This window comes from Balaenoptera acutorostrata, chromosome 10, assembly GCF_949987535.1.
Source record: "Balaenoptera acutorostrata chromosome 10, mBalAcu1.1, whole genome shotgun sequence".
Lineage (NCBI taxonomy): Eukaryota > Metazoa > Chordata > Mammalia > Artiodactyla > Balaenopteridae > Balaenoptera > Balaenoptera acutorostrata.
Window position 1 is genome coordinate 17,686,385 of NC_080073.1, and position 14,869 is coordinate 17,701,253.

Sequence of the window (14,869 nt, forward strand, 5' to 3'; positions counted from 1 at the left end):
TGAACTTGGAAGAATACGGCAGCCTGGCCAGTGGAATTGGCTTAGCTGCCCAGTACACCAGGGAGTGGCCTTCACTGACCCACTGATTCAGGCATTGGTTCCTGTTTGTCAGGCATTGTTGTAGGTACTGAGACACACAGGAGCCCTGCTTTTGAGGCACTCACGTTCTAGCGGGTGTGATTGTTAATGAACTATCACTTGTATATCCATTACTTTATCTAAAAATATATCTGTTTTGGGCTTCCCTGGTGGCGCAGTGGTTGAGAATCTGCCTGCCAATGCAGGGGACACGGATTCGAGCCCTGGTCTGGGAAGATCCCACATGCCGCGGAGCGGCCTCGCCCGTGAGCCACAACTACTGAGCCTGCACGTCTGGAGCCTGTGCTCCGCAACAGGAGAGGCCGCGGTAGTGAGAGGCCTGCGCACCGCGATGAAGAGTGGCCCCCGCTTGCCGCAACTAGAGAAAGCCCTCGCACAGAAATGAAGACCCAACATAGCCATAAATAAATAAATAAATAAATAAATAAATAAATAAATAAATAAAGTTGTCTTTATAAAAAAAGAAAAAAAGACTTTGAGCACAACTCATGACCAAATTAAGAAAAAAAAATCTGTTTTATTAAGTATGATACTGGGGACTCAACAGTGAACAAAAACAGGCCAAGGTCCGGCCCTCATAGACATGCCATTCTCCTGGGGGCATAAATAGGATATAAACTATGAGTTGATAGACAAAATGTGAGGTGGTGCTGAGTGCTGTGATAAAGTGTGAAGGTAATGGGGTCGGGAGTTTGGGAGTGGAGGGTCGGCATTAAGTGTGCTCTTGGGTCAGGTGAGGCCTTGTGGAAGAGGTGACATGGAAACAGAAACCCGGAGGAGATGGAGGTGATGTTGGCAAAGGATGTTCCAGAGTGAGGGAGTAGAAGGTGCGGGGTGGGGTGCCCAGCAGAACCCTCTGTAGCTGATTTCTTTGGTTGTCTCTCACCTGGGCTTCTCACGTTGTATAAGAAAGTTCTTTGTGAGAACTTCCCTCTTCTCCTACAGAGGTAGCCGTTTCTTTCACAGAGAGCGGTGGTTCCTATGGACATTTAGTGGATACTTTGTCTGCTGTGTGGCACGTGTCACCTAGACAGTTCCAGTAAGCCACTCCCCTTACATAAAGCATTCGGGAATGTAGCCGCACGCAATTCCAGGCTTTTTTTTTTTTTTTTAAATAAAAAAATTGCCCTTTGAGTTTATAATATCTCACGGATAGATGTTTTCTCAATTTTTTTTTTTTTTTTTGCACTTGGAGTTGCAAATAGGTAGTGGATTGATACACGGTGAAACATTCTTGTAGTTGGGCAGCTCTATATAACTAACTGGAAGTTTGTTCTCGAAAATGGTTAGAGTGAGAGGGTGGAGGTGGAAGATGTGGGAGGAAGCTATATCCTTCACAATCGCTCTATTGTCAAGTCAAATTAAGGCAAATACAAGTCGCAGCTGGCTTGTGCACTAATTTTGGATTCAGTTGCTTTTGCTTTAATTTTTGCCAAAAGTAAGCATTAAGGAATATGGAAACTTGATTAAGTTCATGTAATTAGGAAAGAGTGCTGCATGAGGTTACTGGAATTTTTTTGTAAAATACTTCATTTCTGATCCATTTGATGTTGAACCTTTTTTCTTTCTTTGATGTTGAAATAAGGAGATTAAAATCAACTTGTTAAATGTGAAACCTCGAGCTATAAGGAAGTGTCATTGAGTAAAGGCTTCTAAAAAAATTTTTCTGGTTTGCCTTTTTAAAAATTATTGTTGTTGTTGCTATTGTTATTATTAAGAGTGATTTCACTTGCAAATCTAGTTAGGGGCCAGATTTCTGACCTCCTCTGGCCAGCAGCACACCAGCCAGCAGTCATCACTCTGAAGGGCTGAATCATAAATTTGAAACGTGGTCAATTACACTGTTACTTGTCCCTATTTAGGTGACCGCGTTAAACCACTGACCCACAACCAGCAGGCTTGGTAGTGTATACCCAACAAATAACATAGACATCCGTATGCCACCTCAGCTGTGTCCCCAGGGCACAGTAAGCCCCTCCTGCAAGGTCTGCTTTATTCTACTGTTGTTTCTAGGTGGATCCTGTGGGTCAGTGGGAGGTAGGTAGGGTTTAAAGTCATGCAGATTTAGAAGCCTGCGCATTGCGATGAAGAGTGGCCCCTGCTCGCCGCAACTAGAGAAAGTCCTCGCACAGAAACGAGACCCAACACAGCCAAAAATAAATAAATTAATTAATTAAATTAAAGTCATGCAGACTCAAGTTCGAGCCCTGTCCCGGCCTGGCTATCAAAACTCAGACAAGGTCTTAACTTTCCTAAGCGTCTTTCTTTATCTCTTCAACCTAGGTAACGATATTACAGTCAGTTTGTAATGAGGTTCAAAATGAGATGACTCATGGAAAGCAGTTAGTATGGTGCCTGGCACATGGTAGGTGCTCATTATTTGTTGGTCCTTTGCAAATACTGTCCAGATGGAAATGATTACTTAGGTTGCCTGACCTTTTGGGGCACTCATCTCCATAACTGGCAGTCTGTAGGTTGGATGTGGCTAAAAGAAGTGTTTGGCTTATTGACCATTGTGTTTAAAAATGTTTGGAATTTGTTGCCAACATTTGAAAATCAAGAGATTTTTACAGAGAAGTCTGGGTTTCTGGCTTTATTTGAAAATTGAGACTGTCTGGAAACATTGTATCTGCCCCACTCTTCCATGCAAGGCCAACAGCCAGCAGGAGCTGAGGGGTGGTGGATTCACTCAGGGAGAATATGTGCACTGAGCTCCTTTCTCTCCTCCTTGTTCTTGCCTGCTCCCTGAGGGGACCTCAAGTGTTTCCAACACCCAGTCTAGACATTAGGCTGACTGGATTCACTGAGCCAGCATGTATATTTTCTCTGTATGGCATTGAGAAGTTTGGAGGCTACATATGGGCCTTAAGATGTGTTTGGCTCTAGCAAGCAAAGGTAACCCCTTGCACACCCCTGGTTGAAGAAGAGGGGTGCCTCCATTCCAGGGAGGCTATCTGTTTGATTGACAATGCAGCTTTGTCCTCAACTAATGAAAAACGGCATTCGGGGAGGGGGTTGGGACACTGGGTCAGGCAAGAACCTCAGCCCCTACAGTCATCCACTGAGTGGGTGGGGGGATAGATACACATCCAAGTCATCCTCAGTGTAACAAAGGCAGACATGGTAATGACAGAGATTATGAATGGGGGAACATTGTAGTAGTACCATGAATAGAATAGGGCATAAAGCTAACAATGGAGAAATCAAGAGAAAAGGCAGGATTCAGTTGGTCCAAAACAAACAGGATAATTGATTACCAAACATATTTTGGGACAGAATCAGCACTCTTGATCGAGTAAAGACAATTAAAAATTATAGTCCAGTAATAAAAATTTGCATTTCCCTGACTTGTTTCTCTTCAAAGCGATACCCCTTATCTGGTCTTCATCACAACCTGCTAAATTTTTCACAGTACAGTGACAAAAGTGGTGTCAGTCGATAACACTGGTCCAGTCAATGAATTCATGACATTTCTTCCTTAAAATTCCAGAGTTTTGATTGATTACATTTTGAGGTGTATAAGAAATGATTATAAATCAAAGATATCCATGATTTTCTCCCCAAGAAATAAATTTAAGACTTCTGGCTTAAATTTACTTTAAAAAGTGACATTTAATCTATATTTTTCTCACTACAATTTAAGGGTCTACATGCTACTTTAAATGACACCTACAATTTTGTAGGCCATTTGGTTCTTGTGTTAGACCCAGATTTGGCATAACCTGGTATATCAAGACTTTTTACAAGATCACTTTGACGATTATTTTGATTTCTTCCTTAATTCTCAAGGAACTAAGAATTACCTTAGTTTTCATAAAACATGACTATGTTGGCATTGATCTTGAGGTTATTGGTTCTTAATAACTAGTTCTCAATTATAGCATCCATTTCTCTGAAGGATTTTGTAGTGAACCAATAAATAATCATGTTTTTGTCATTTGGTAGAGGTCTTATGTAACCACTTAATTTTTATTGCACGAGTCTTAAGTCGTAAAAAGTGTCTACACTGTGCCCAGTAAAAGAACCAGACCTCTCTAGACATCTCTGTGGTCATTGTTCCAGCATTTCCAAGTTCACTTCAGGCTGGTAGGGAGTATGGTTGAACAGAACCACTGCAGTGAGGCCAAAATTTGACCCCCAGAGTGTAAAGAGATTCTGTGTTCTGTGGCTTTGCATTAGGCTTTCATGGTGGTTATCAGACGTTTAAGGAATTATGCTTAAGTGAAAGGGTGAGAAGTAAAATCATGCTAATGATGATGATGATGATGTTGACAGCTAACACTTACAGAGCTTATGTGCCAGGCCTTGGTGTAAGGGCATGAATTCATTTCATTTTCACAACAATCCTATGAGGAGGGTATTATTACTCTCCCCTATTTACACATAAGGAGCCTGAAGCACAGACAGATGAAATGACTTGCCCAATTTAGAGCATCTAGTGAAGTGGCAGGATTTAGACAGCCCAGCTTGGTTGATGTTCTGAACTCCTCTGTCTGGAGAAAACACACAAAGAGAAACATTTATTTTCACCTGTGGATTAATTCACTCCGGCCTGAATAGTTCTTGAGGCAGCATGGCAGTTCTGATCTTGTGCTGTCAGGAGATGAATGAAAACTTTCTCCAGGAGTGCCCTGAATAGTACCAGTTTGATCAAACTCTTCATAAAGTAATATTACTTTACTTTCCTGTTGTCTTAAAGAACAGATAGTGGCTATAATGCAAATCTTTTCCAATGTCCGTGACTCTCCCAGCAGAACAGAGATGGGTCACTGCATCAGGTGCTTTTCTTTTACTCTTTAGAGCCCAAAACTATACTTGGGAGTTCACACATCTACAATTTTATGTTTTGTGTTTTTTTCCGGTCTTCTCCGTACCGTTGGATTTTGAGTACAAATCTCCTCCTTCCACTTCCTCTCTCTTTCTGCTTCTCATTTTTAATGTGATATAGACAGGAAGGCAGACCAGCTGGCTTGTGAAAAGAGTGATGTGATCACCAGAAAGCAGCCCAGGTTCCCTAAGGAAAGTCAGGACCAGGCCCCATTTATTTCATTTCATTTCTTGCTTTTTTCCTTTTCACTTTTCTCCCTTTTCTTCTTTTCTTCTTTGTTTTTTCCTTTCCTTTTTTTTTTTTAATTGAGAATTAATGAGTAAGACCATCACGATGATATAGTTAGACCTAGGCATCTTTAAAAAAGAAAGGTTTCTTATTTTCCCAGCCAACGCCTTGCCATCCCCTTGAGGACAGGCTCTGTCATACCGTTTCTGTATCTTCCTTTTCCACTTCCCATCCCTAAAGCCCCCTTGCTTATTAACAAGGTGCTTTGCAGAGGACAGAGTCAGCATTTGCTAGCTTGAGTTGGAAATGGACAGTCTGAGCTGTATTGGGTGAGGTGAGGGGCGACGGGCACCAGAGGCGGCAGTGCAGACGAGCAGGGGTGTGAGATAACAGGGAGGGTGGGGACTCAGTGTAGTGAAGAGCACGCAGCGGAGACCACGGGCCACCTGTCTGCATCCCCGTCTAGGGATGGGTCTGTGCCCTGGCCTCAGTTCAGTTTTGTCTTAATGTCTTGGATGAGCGCTTTGACCTGCCAGTGACGAGGGCCAGAGGCGACCATCAGAGCCCTTCCAAGGTCTCTGCCTTACAGGTCCTGAACAAGGAATCAGAGCTCCCAGCAGCCCTTCAGGTCACGTGTGTAAGGTTTGTAAGTCCTCGTTTAGTAGGATAATGAATGAGGCCCAGTTGAGGTAGAAAGTCACTGTGTATAATTCATTCCAGCAGAGTTGCTTAGTTTGTATTTGCACTCATGGACCCCAGGTCCAAATGCTCATTCCGCAGCCCTCATTCTAGCTGTGGGGACATAAAACAAAAAGCTCTTACATATTTTTAAGTGTGTATTACTCTTGCTAGAGCTCTTTTAGTGAACATAGGTTGGTCAGAAAGTTTTCTCTCCCTTTGGGTTAGCTGTTTCTTTCTTACAAGGGTTTAAAGCAATTCCTATCAGCTGTTTGTTTCAAAAAGGTTCTTGAGACTAAAAATATCCACTTTTCCTCATGGCCATCCCTCTTCCTCTCTATTCCAAAAGGCATTGATGGCCTCAGCGTCAGATTGTGTGCAGGACGTACAGCCCTTCTACGGTCCCCAGTCCCGTGGGAAATCCTCATTCTGTTCCATGCTATTTCACTGGTCTGTGAAAATGGCTTCGTTTTGTTACTTTCTGCTGTTTGCTTTGATCCCTGCTACATGGCCCTCTTATGCTGTGAATAAAATTAGGAGTGCAGCCAGAAATAGAGTGAGGAATGGCATTGAATGTTTAAATCAGCAGAATTTGGAATCGTCCCCATTACTTCACGATTATATGTGAAAGGTGGTCAGCTTTCTGAGTCATCTGCGTCCTGCATGCATCTCTGCCCCTCCTTGGAGTAACGTCGGGGCCACGTTATCCTGTCTAACTTTAACAAGAGCTCTCCTGCGTATTGCATTTATCTAATCCTTATTGATAATTGCTTGCTGCTTGCCCTGTTGGCCATTATTCCCACTGAAATGCTTTTCTCTTCAGCAGTAGTCTGCAAACTCCTTAGCAACCCTCCCTGACCTTCAGAAGGGAGATCATTCAGTTTCACCTTCTCAACACACTGGCTAGAAAGCAGGAGTGGGTGTTTGAAGAATTAACCAGCAGGTTTGTTGTTTTTTTTTAAAATTATTATTTATTTATTATTTATTTATGGCAGTGTTTTATGCTCATGTTTATGTTTTAAACATTTATTTATGTTCGTTTCTGTGCGAGGGCTTTCTCCAGTCTCGTCAAGCGGGGGCCACTCCTCATCGCGGCGTGCGGGCTTCTCACCATCGCGGCCCCTCTCGTTGCAGAGCACAGGCTCCAGACGCGCAGGCTCAGTAGTTGTGGCTCACGGGCCCAGTCGCTCCGCGGCATGTGGGATCTTCCCAGACCAGGGCTCGAACCCGTGTCCCCTGCATTGGCAGGCAGATTCTCAACCACTGCGCCACCAGGGAAGCCCCTAACCAGCAGGTTTTAAAATCTGCTGCTAAAGAATACCTGCTTCTTAGGCAAGTCTAGGCCAGGAGGGATCCAAGGCAACCAACCACAGCAGTAATGAGTGGTCTTGCCCGCGGCCTCTTTAGTCTGTGGTGGGTGGTCCTTGACCCCAGAGCCCACTGCCCTTTGACCTTGACCTTCATAGCTCTGAGTCAGCATGAGTGATTTGTCTGGGTCAGTTGTGTGCAGACATAAGCCTGTGGACGCTGCCTGCGAGGATGGCTCATCATGGGAGGAGAGTTGTCTGTTGTTTGCATTTTGCCCGACCCGGGTAAACGGGGGTTTATTTCCGTCATTGGGTTTCTAGGTCAAGTGGTCTTCTTGTGTGGTCTGGGACATGACATGAACCATGATTGTTTAGGATTCTCCTTGTCTTTCTTGTACCAGTGCTGAGTCCCCATTAACTAGAGTTCTGGTAAAAAAAAAAAAAAAATCTTTCTAATATTAGGAGTGGGCAGATTCTTTAAATAGATCAAAGAAAGACAGCCACTTTCCCTGAAACAACTTTATTCATGAGTCAAAGAATTCTAAGGATATCTCAGAATGTATGATTTTTTTTTTTTTTATGCCCCAGATTTGGGATTATTTTTTTCTTTTTATTTATTTATTTTTGGCCGTGTTGGGTCTTCGTTTCTGTGCGAGGGCTTTCTCTAGTTGTGGCAAGCGGGGGCCACTCTTCATCGCGGTGCACGGGCCTCTCACTATCGCGGCCTCTCTTGTTGCGGAGCACAGGCTCCAGACGCGCAGGCTCAGCAATTGTGGCTCACAGGCCCAGCCACTCCGTGGCATGTGGGATCTTCCCAGACCAGGGCTCGAACCCGTGTCCCCTGCATTGGCAGGCAGATTCTCAACCACTGCGCCACCAGGGAAGCCCCCAGATTTGGGATTTTTGATTCTTCGTATTATATGTTAAGAGAGCTCAGAAACTCTTAGGAAGAATAGCCCAACCTCATATAGTATCTATTGCAAATTCAAGGATGTCAACATTCTAGCTGCCCTGTTCTTTGAAAGCACAATAGCTATTTCTGATGGTTTCTCAACATTGAATTAATGAGATCTAGGATAAAGTGTAACTTATGGCCTTAAAAATCATTTACTGGTTCACATCCTCTGGGAAGGAGAAGGAAGCGAGTAGCAGGAGCTGCCTTTTCTTGAGCACCTGATTAATGCCAGACCCTAGGCAGGGGCTTCTCCATATATTATCTCCTTTCACTTTTATTATCCCCATTTCACAGAAGGTAAAAACTGAGGCTCAAAGGGTTTGTAGGACCGGACAGGAGAGCATCCACATCACACCATTTTTGTAATCAAATAAACATTGTTTCATGAGTATAGATTGGTTCTTACTAGGTTTATTGTGTATGTACTTTGTTTCTGACCACCCGTGCCCACCTCAGGTGGATGTGAAACCCTCTCAGGAGAAACGCAGTGGAGATAATGTCCTTGGTTTATGCTGGTGGGGCTGGGGCTCAGGAGATAGAAGTTTCCAGAGTGCTGTGAGACTCTGAGAAAGGCATTGCTAATCTTTCTAGTCCCTTATTTGTGAAGTGGGTGTAGAAATACTTCATGGATTGTAGTGAGAGTACTCTGATATAATTATATTAAAGTGTATCAATTTAGTAGGTATTTATGATGCACCTTTTAGCATGAGAGCTGTACTTGGCACTAGGTATACAGTGGCAAATAATAATAGTGCTTATTTATGAAGTGCTTATTATGTGCCAGGGGTCATTTTAAGTGCTTTACTTGCATCATCACATTGGATTTTAACCATGGAAAACATGCGGTAGGTACTCTTAACCCTATCTCCACATAAGAGGAAGAAATCATTGCCCAGAGAGGTTAAGTAACTTGCCGAGGTCACACAGCTAGTGCATGGTGGAGTTGGGATTGGAACCCAACGGTCCACATCTAAAACCTGCATTTTTAACCATGACATTTTGATGTCTGTGCTCTACTGGCATAGAGGGTCTCTGCCCTCAGGAAGCTCAGAGTCTAGTAGAGAAAGGATGAAAATAAGCAAACATAATGACAGCACGCTGCACTAAGCGCTGTGAAGGAAATAAACAGGATGACCCAAGTGAGAGGGGCGAATCTGGGAGGGCCTCTCAGAGGGGGTGATGTTTAAGCTGAGATGTAGAAATAAATTGCAGTTAGCCAAGTGACAAGTGGGGAGCAGAGGGCTTCAGCGGGGGCGCAACATCACGCCTAAGTCTAGAGGTGGGAAAAGTCTGGATACGAGGGACTCACGTAGAGTAGCTGCTCAAAATGAGTGACCAAGGTTATTGGTAAAGACTACTTTGAGCTTAAAATCTCTTCACAGTCAGTTGAATAAAGATTCTGCAGCTGCCTCTGTGGCTTTAGTGTTTTCTCTATTTTATTACATATGTTCAATTGTATAAACATGAAAGAGATTCAGCCTTTTCATGAATGCCTATAACTGACCACATTGCACCACCCCTCTCCACTCCCAAATGTGGGAAAACAGAAGGAAGGAGAAGTTTTGAAGTTCTGCCTCCAAATATTTCCTTAGTGGTCTTTTATGGGGCTTGGTTCCTTAGAACCTGACATGTGTTCATAAAACATGATGTTCCTCTGCCTTTATATAAATTCTTTTTCTTAAAAAAAAGATTTAACAGAGTCATAACTCTGAGCAAGGAAGCCCTCAAAAGAGCATCGCAATTGTAAATGCTGAAATATGCTATGCATAAAATTAATGAATGCTAATTTATTTGCTCTGCTTTTAACGGAGCAACATCACGCAGACCACCAAAAAGGTTTCACGAAGAAACCTTCGTGCCTACCCATACCTTTCGAATCTGCCACAGGAGGTAACATTTCTTTAAAAAAACATTATTGAAATCACATATCTTTTGTCCCTCTCTGGTACATTTCACCTCCCGAGACACGCTGGCTATTTTCCCAAAATGTAAACTAGGATTATGTTCACTTTGAATTTGCATGCCTGGGTAACAGTGTCACTAACCTTTGCTATTCCTTTATAAATCGAAATTAATTAAACTAGAGCTTGCCAGTGAAAACATACCCTTCTAAATTCAGATTTTGGTTCTGTAGCCCTGTTCAGGAAGAAAAAAAAAAAAATCCCTTTTATTAGAAATTGCTGATCTCACATCAAAGCAACAAGAGAAGACCAAGTTCTCTTTCATTTTTAATAAAGAGGTTTTCTGATCCCCAAGGGCACACCTGACCACACTGCAGCCAGCACTGGCCGCCTGTGATGAGTGGCCCATGGAGGTCACAGCCTGCTTTCGGAGGTCATGGCTTTTTCAGAACTTGGTGTGTTTAGAGGGGCTAATTTGTTAATCAGGGAAAACTTGGAATCTCCATGTGATTTCTTTTAGGCTACTGGCAGTAATACGCATCACTGAAGTTTTTAAGCCTTTTTTTAAAGACTGATTTTGAATATCTGTAGGAGAAAGGAGTTCTGTATTATACGAAGGAAAAATATGTACATACTTCTACTTTTACTTAAATTTCCATTTTTTTTAGGTCTCCCAGCTTGACTGTTTTCTAGTCGCCAACATTTTTTTTTTTTTTGAAGTCCTAAAATAGAACTTTTATTTTCATTTCTTTCCATTTTATTATTTTTTAACATCTTTATTACAGTATAATTGCTTTACAATGTTGTGTTAGTTTCAGCTGTATAACAAAGTGAATCAGCTATATGTATACATATATCCCCATATCCCCTCCCACTTGCATCTCCCTCCCACCCTTCCTATCCCACCCCTCTAGGTGGGCACAAAGCACCGAGCTGATCTCCCTGTGCTATGCAGCTGCTTCCCACTAGCAATATATTTTACATTTGGTAGTGTATATATGTCAATGGTACTCTCTCACTTCGTCCCAGCTTACCATTCCCCCTCCCCGTGTCCTCAAGTCCATTCTCTACTTCTGTAGTCGCCAACATTTTTGATACATTTGCATCCTTGACTATAAGAAGGGATGGTGGTATCTAGCCCTGTCTTCTTTTTGCAGTGTTTTATATTAAACTAAAAATCAGCCCTTCTAGTCCAAAAATGTTTCCCAGACTCCCAGAATAAAAGTGTCTGGTAAACAGAAAGGTTCCAGTGAAGGGTAAGCGTGCCCTCTGGTATCTGCCCGAAAGATATAGTTCACAATACTGAAACTATCCCGTCCTGGGTTTTAAGTCCAATGAATCGACTCACAGGCTCCAAACTCCTTTTACAGAACACGTTGGATCCTTTGCCAGGATCTCAGTGAATGTGTTCCTTACTTGTTCATTTCCTGCTGCTTTTTGAAAAGCCTCATACTTCCTTTCTGCCAGTTGCATTTGCTCACTCCTAAATGAAAGCAGTTTCAAGAAAGCACCGGCCAACATCTGAGCAATGGGAGGGCTGTGTTGTTCCCGCTGTGTAATCCTGAGATTGAGGTTTGTTTTAAGCCCTTCCATCCCTGTCGTTATGCCACCAGATTTCTCGTTGGACCTTTAACCAACTGTTCTGTTTCTGTGGTCTTATTTTTCACTGATTTTTTTTTTTTTTAAAGATTGTATCTTTTTCTTTTCTTTACTTTTTATTTATTTTTGGCTGTGTTGGGTCTTCATTTCTGCGCGAGGGCCCTCTCCAGCTGCGGCGAGCGGGGGCCACTCTTCATCGCAGTGCGCGGGCCTCTCACTGTCGCGGCCTCTCTTCTTGCAGAGCACAAGCTCCAGACGCGCAGGCTCAGCAGTCGTGGCTCACGGGCCCAGTCGCTCCGCGGCATGTGGGATCCTCCCAGACCAGGGCTCGAACCCGTGTCCCCTGCATTAGCAGGCGGACTCTCAACCACTGCGCCACCAGGGAAGCCCTTTTTCACTGATTTGAAGTGTTATAATTCATATTCTTGCATAACATTCTTTTGTACATGTCAGTAAAACATTGTGTTTTTCTGCAGAGAATCACTACACGTTTCATTTGCTGTTTGATATTTTATATTTGTGTATGTGTGTGTATATATATATATATATGTGTATATATGCATATCTTTATGCATGCATATGTGTATGTATCCATATATATGCACACATACATATAGCTTTTGTAATTCATAACTACTTAAACAGTTTTAAGGTTTATTCTAAGGTGTTTTTTTTTTTTGAAGTCTATCATGTCATGTCTAAATAATGAGAATTAATTCTCTCTTTCAAATATCTCTTGCCTTTTATTGCTTTTTTCTTGTCGTATTTCATTGGCTAGAACATCTTGCTCTATCACAAGAATCTAAGTTTTCGTATAGACACCCGTGGTTGAGGTTTGAGTGAATTCATAGTTAGCAGCTAGGTTCTAGAGCAGTAATTCATATTATGATCATTAAACATAAAAACTGCAGTCTGATATGAATAATTCATGTCAGAGACACATATCAAAGAGCACATTTTCCACAAAGTGAAGCATTCCTCCAAAGACAACGAGGAAAAGTGTTATAGTTCTTTTTATCACGTGTTTACTAGATGTTAGATACCAGGTTAACAGGTAAAGATACACCGTGTTATTTGATTCTTCGAACAACTACCTGAGAAGAGGTCTTATCTTTGTGTCTGTTTTACTGCTGAGGAGACTGAGGTTTAGAAAGTAAGTAACCTGTTAAACATTACCATAGCACACTGATTAAACGCATGCCCTTCTGAGCCCAGGGCCTGCTGCCCTGCACTACTGAGATGTTTTGATGTTCATGGCTCATGTTCAGATGTCTTTTCTTTTCATGCCAGTGACTGGAAAGTCTCAAAGTGAAAGGAACTCTACTTGTCAGGAAGTTCATATTCTGATGAATATATTATGTTTATCTCCTCATTTAGTGTTGCTAGATATCAGGGGTCAGCAAATTTTTCCGATAAAGGGCCAGGGAATAAATATTATAGGCTTTTGGGGCCGTGCCATTTCTGTAGCAACTACCCAGCAATACTGAAATAGCCCCAAAGCAGCCGTTGACATTACCAAATGGGTATGGCTGTGGTTCCAATAAAATTTTATTGATGGATACAGAAATTTCAATTTCATGTAATTTCATACATCACACACAAAATATTTTTTTTCCAATCATTTAAAAGCTTGAAAGCTTTATAAAAACTGCACATGGGCCAGAGTTGGCTTACAGGCTGAGTTTGTCGACCCTACTTTACACACTCAAGTCTTAGAACTTCAGATAAATGAAGAGGTATACATTCGACCAACCCTTGTACAAATCATTCTTCCCGTCACATTTATTTAACAAATGCTTTTGAGGGTCTACTGCTGCATGGCAGCTGCGCCTTGGGCAGTAAGGATACAGAGATGAGTAAGGTGATCTTTGTTTCCAAGGAGTTTCCAGTCTAGTTGGAGAGAGGGGTGAGGTAGCAGGGTGGAAGTGGTAGAAACTTTTGCATGAGCAGTGGCCACGCAATATGAAAAATACTTCAGACCTAAAGCAGATTTGCATGTGATCATTGATTCCAGCAAGCTCCTGGTGAATGGTAGGCTTTCTAGAGTCCCAGACCCTCTAGAACTGCCCTACATCCCCCCTCAGTGTCTTGTAGGAGGTGCAAAGTCTTTTCGGAGAGACACGCATGTTTTTAGGTCATGCGATGGAGTTCCTGATTCCACACTGCCGTGCTAGAGACCGTTCAGAGACCGCAGAGCAGTGAGCGAACCCAGCGACTTTCTATTCCGGTGCCATCCGCCAGCCCACCTCTCCCAGATGCACATTGTGACGCTCTGAAGCTTGGCCAATCTTCCCTCAGCTGATTCTAGCTCCTCAGAAATGAGAAATATAATGGGGAATGGGGGCGGCTGTGCCTGCGGTCCAGAAGTGTGAAGTCTTCCTTGAGGCTGAGCAGGGGTGAGGGGGCCTGATGGGGTTGCAGGCACACTGACCACAGAAGGACGCTCCCGGGGGACAAAGTCCATGGGCAACGCTGCCCCGTGCTTGTCTCCTTCTTTGTCTTCTTGCTGACACGTCTCTCTAGAATTAAGTTCTTGACTCTTCCCTACCAAGGGTTCTTTGGTTGTGTCCCTGCTGGCTTGTTCCGGTCCCCTAGCTTCCAAGCTAGGTGCAACACACACCTTCACCAGCCCGTTCTGCTTAAAGGTAGAGGTTCTCCAGGGCTCGGTCCCCAGCAGAGATTTGCCAGTGTCTACATACTCCCTCCAAGTCACCTTATTGGTGCTTGTAATTTCACTACTATCCAGGTGCTGACGGCTTTCAGATCAGTATCCCCAGCTAGACCTGCACCCTGGCTTCTGGCTTCAGGCTTCTTCAAACTGCCTGCCCAGTAGCTCATGTCGTCCTCACCAAGACCTGCTTGCCTCTTGTCTGCCTCCATTTCTTTCTCTCTCTCTCTGTCTCTCTCTCTCTCTCTCTCTTCCTCCCTCCCTCCTTCTCCCTCTCTTTCCCTCTCCCCCCAACTCTCTCCTCCTATCTCTCACCCCTCAGTTTCTCTCTCTCTCCCTCCCTCCCTCTCTCCCCACCCCTCCCTGCTCTCTCTCTTTGTGTTTGTGTCTCTCTCTGTGCTAAATTAACCTGAAGTCTTTCATAGTCTTCCTTTGTCTTTCCCCTGTGCCGCTGCTTATCTAGACCCAAGTGTCTTGTAGTCTGATTTTGAGGTTTGGCTATAAAGACAACTTGAATTCCATTTAAGATGTCTTTACTTTAGTTCACTCTTAATGCAGCTCATAAACAACCCCAAGGATATACATGGGACAGAGTGGCTGGATGTA

The 14,869-nt window shown here is 43.2% G+C and overlaps 1 protein-coding gene across 2 annotated transcripts in view; it reads left to right on the forward strand.

Moving 5' to 3' along the window:
• PDZRN3 (PDZ domain containing ring finger 3) overlaps nucleotides 1-14,869 on the forward strand; it is a 245,409-nt gene that overhangs the window by 88,057 nt on the left and 142,483 nt on the right. The window contains exon 1 of one of the 2 annotated variants that reach the window (XM_057554988.1): nucleotides 11,469-11,568. The exons of the other annotated variant lie outside the window; for it this stretch is intronic. The gene's annotated coding sequence lies outside the window, so the exon portion shown is untranslated. Of the gene's footprint in view, nucleotides 1-11,468; nucleotides 11,569-14,869 lie in introns of those variants that run through there. 2 annotated transcript variants of the gene reach the window in all.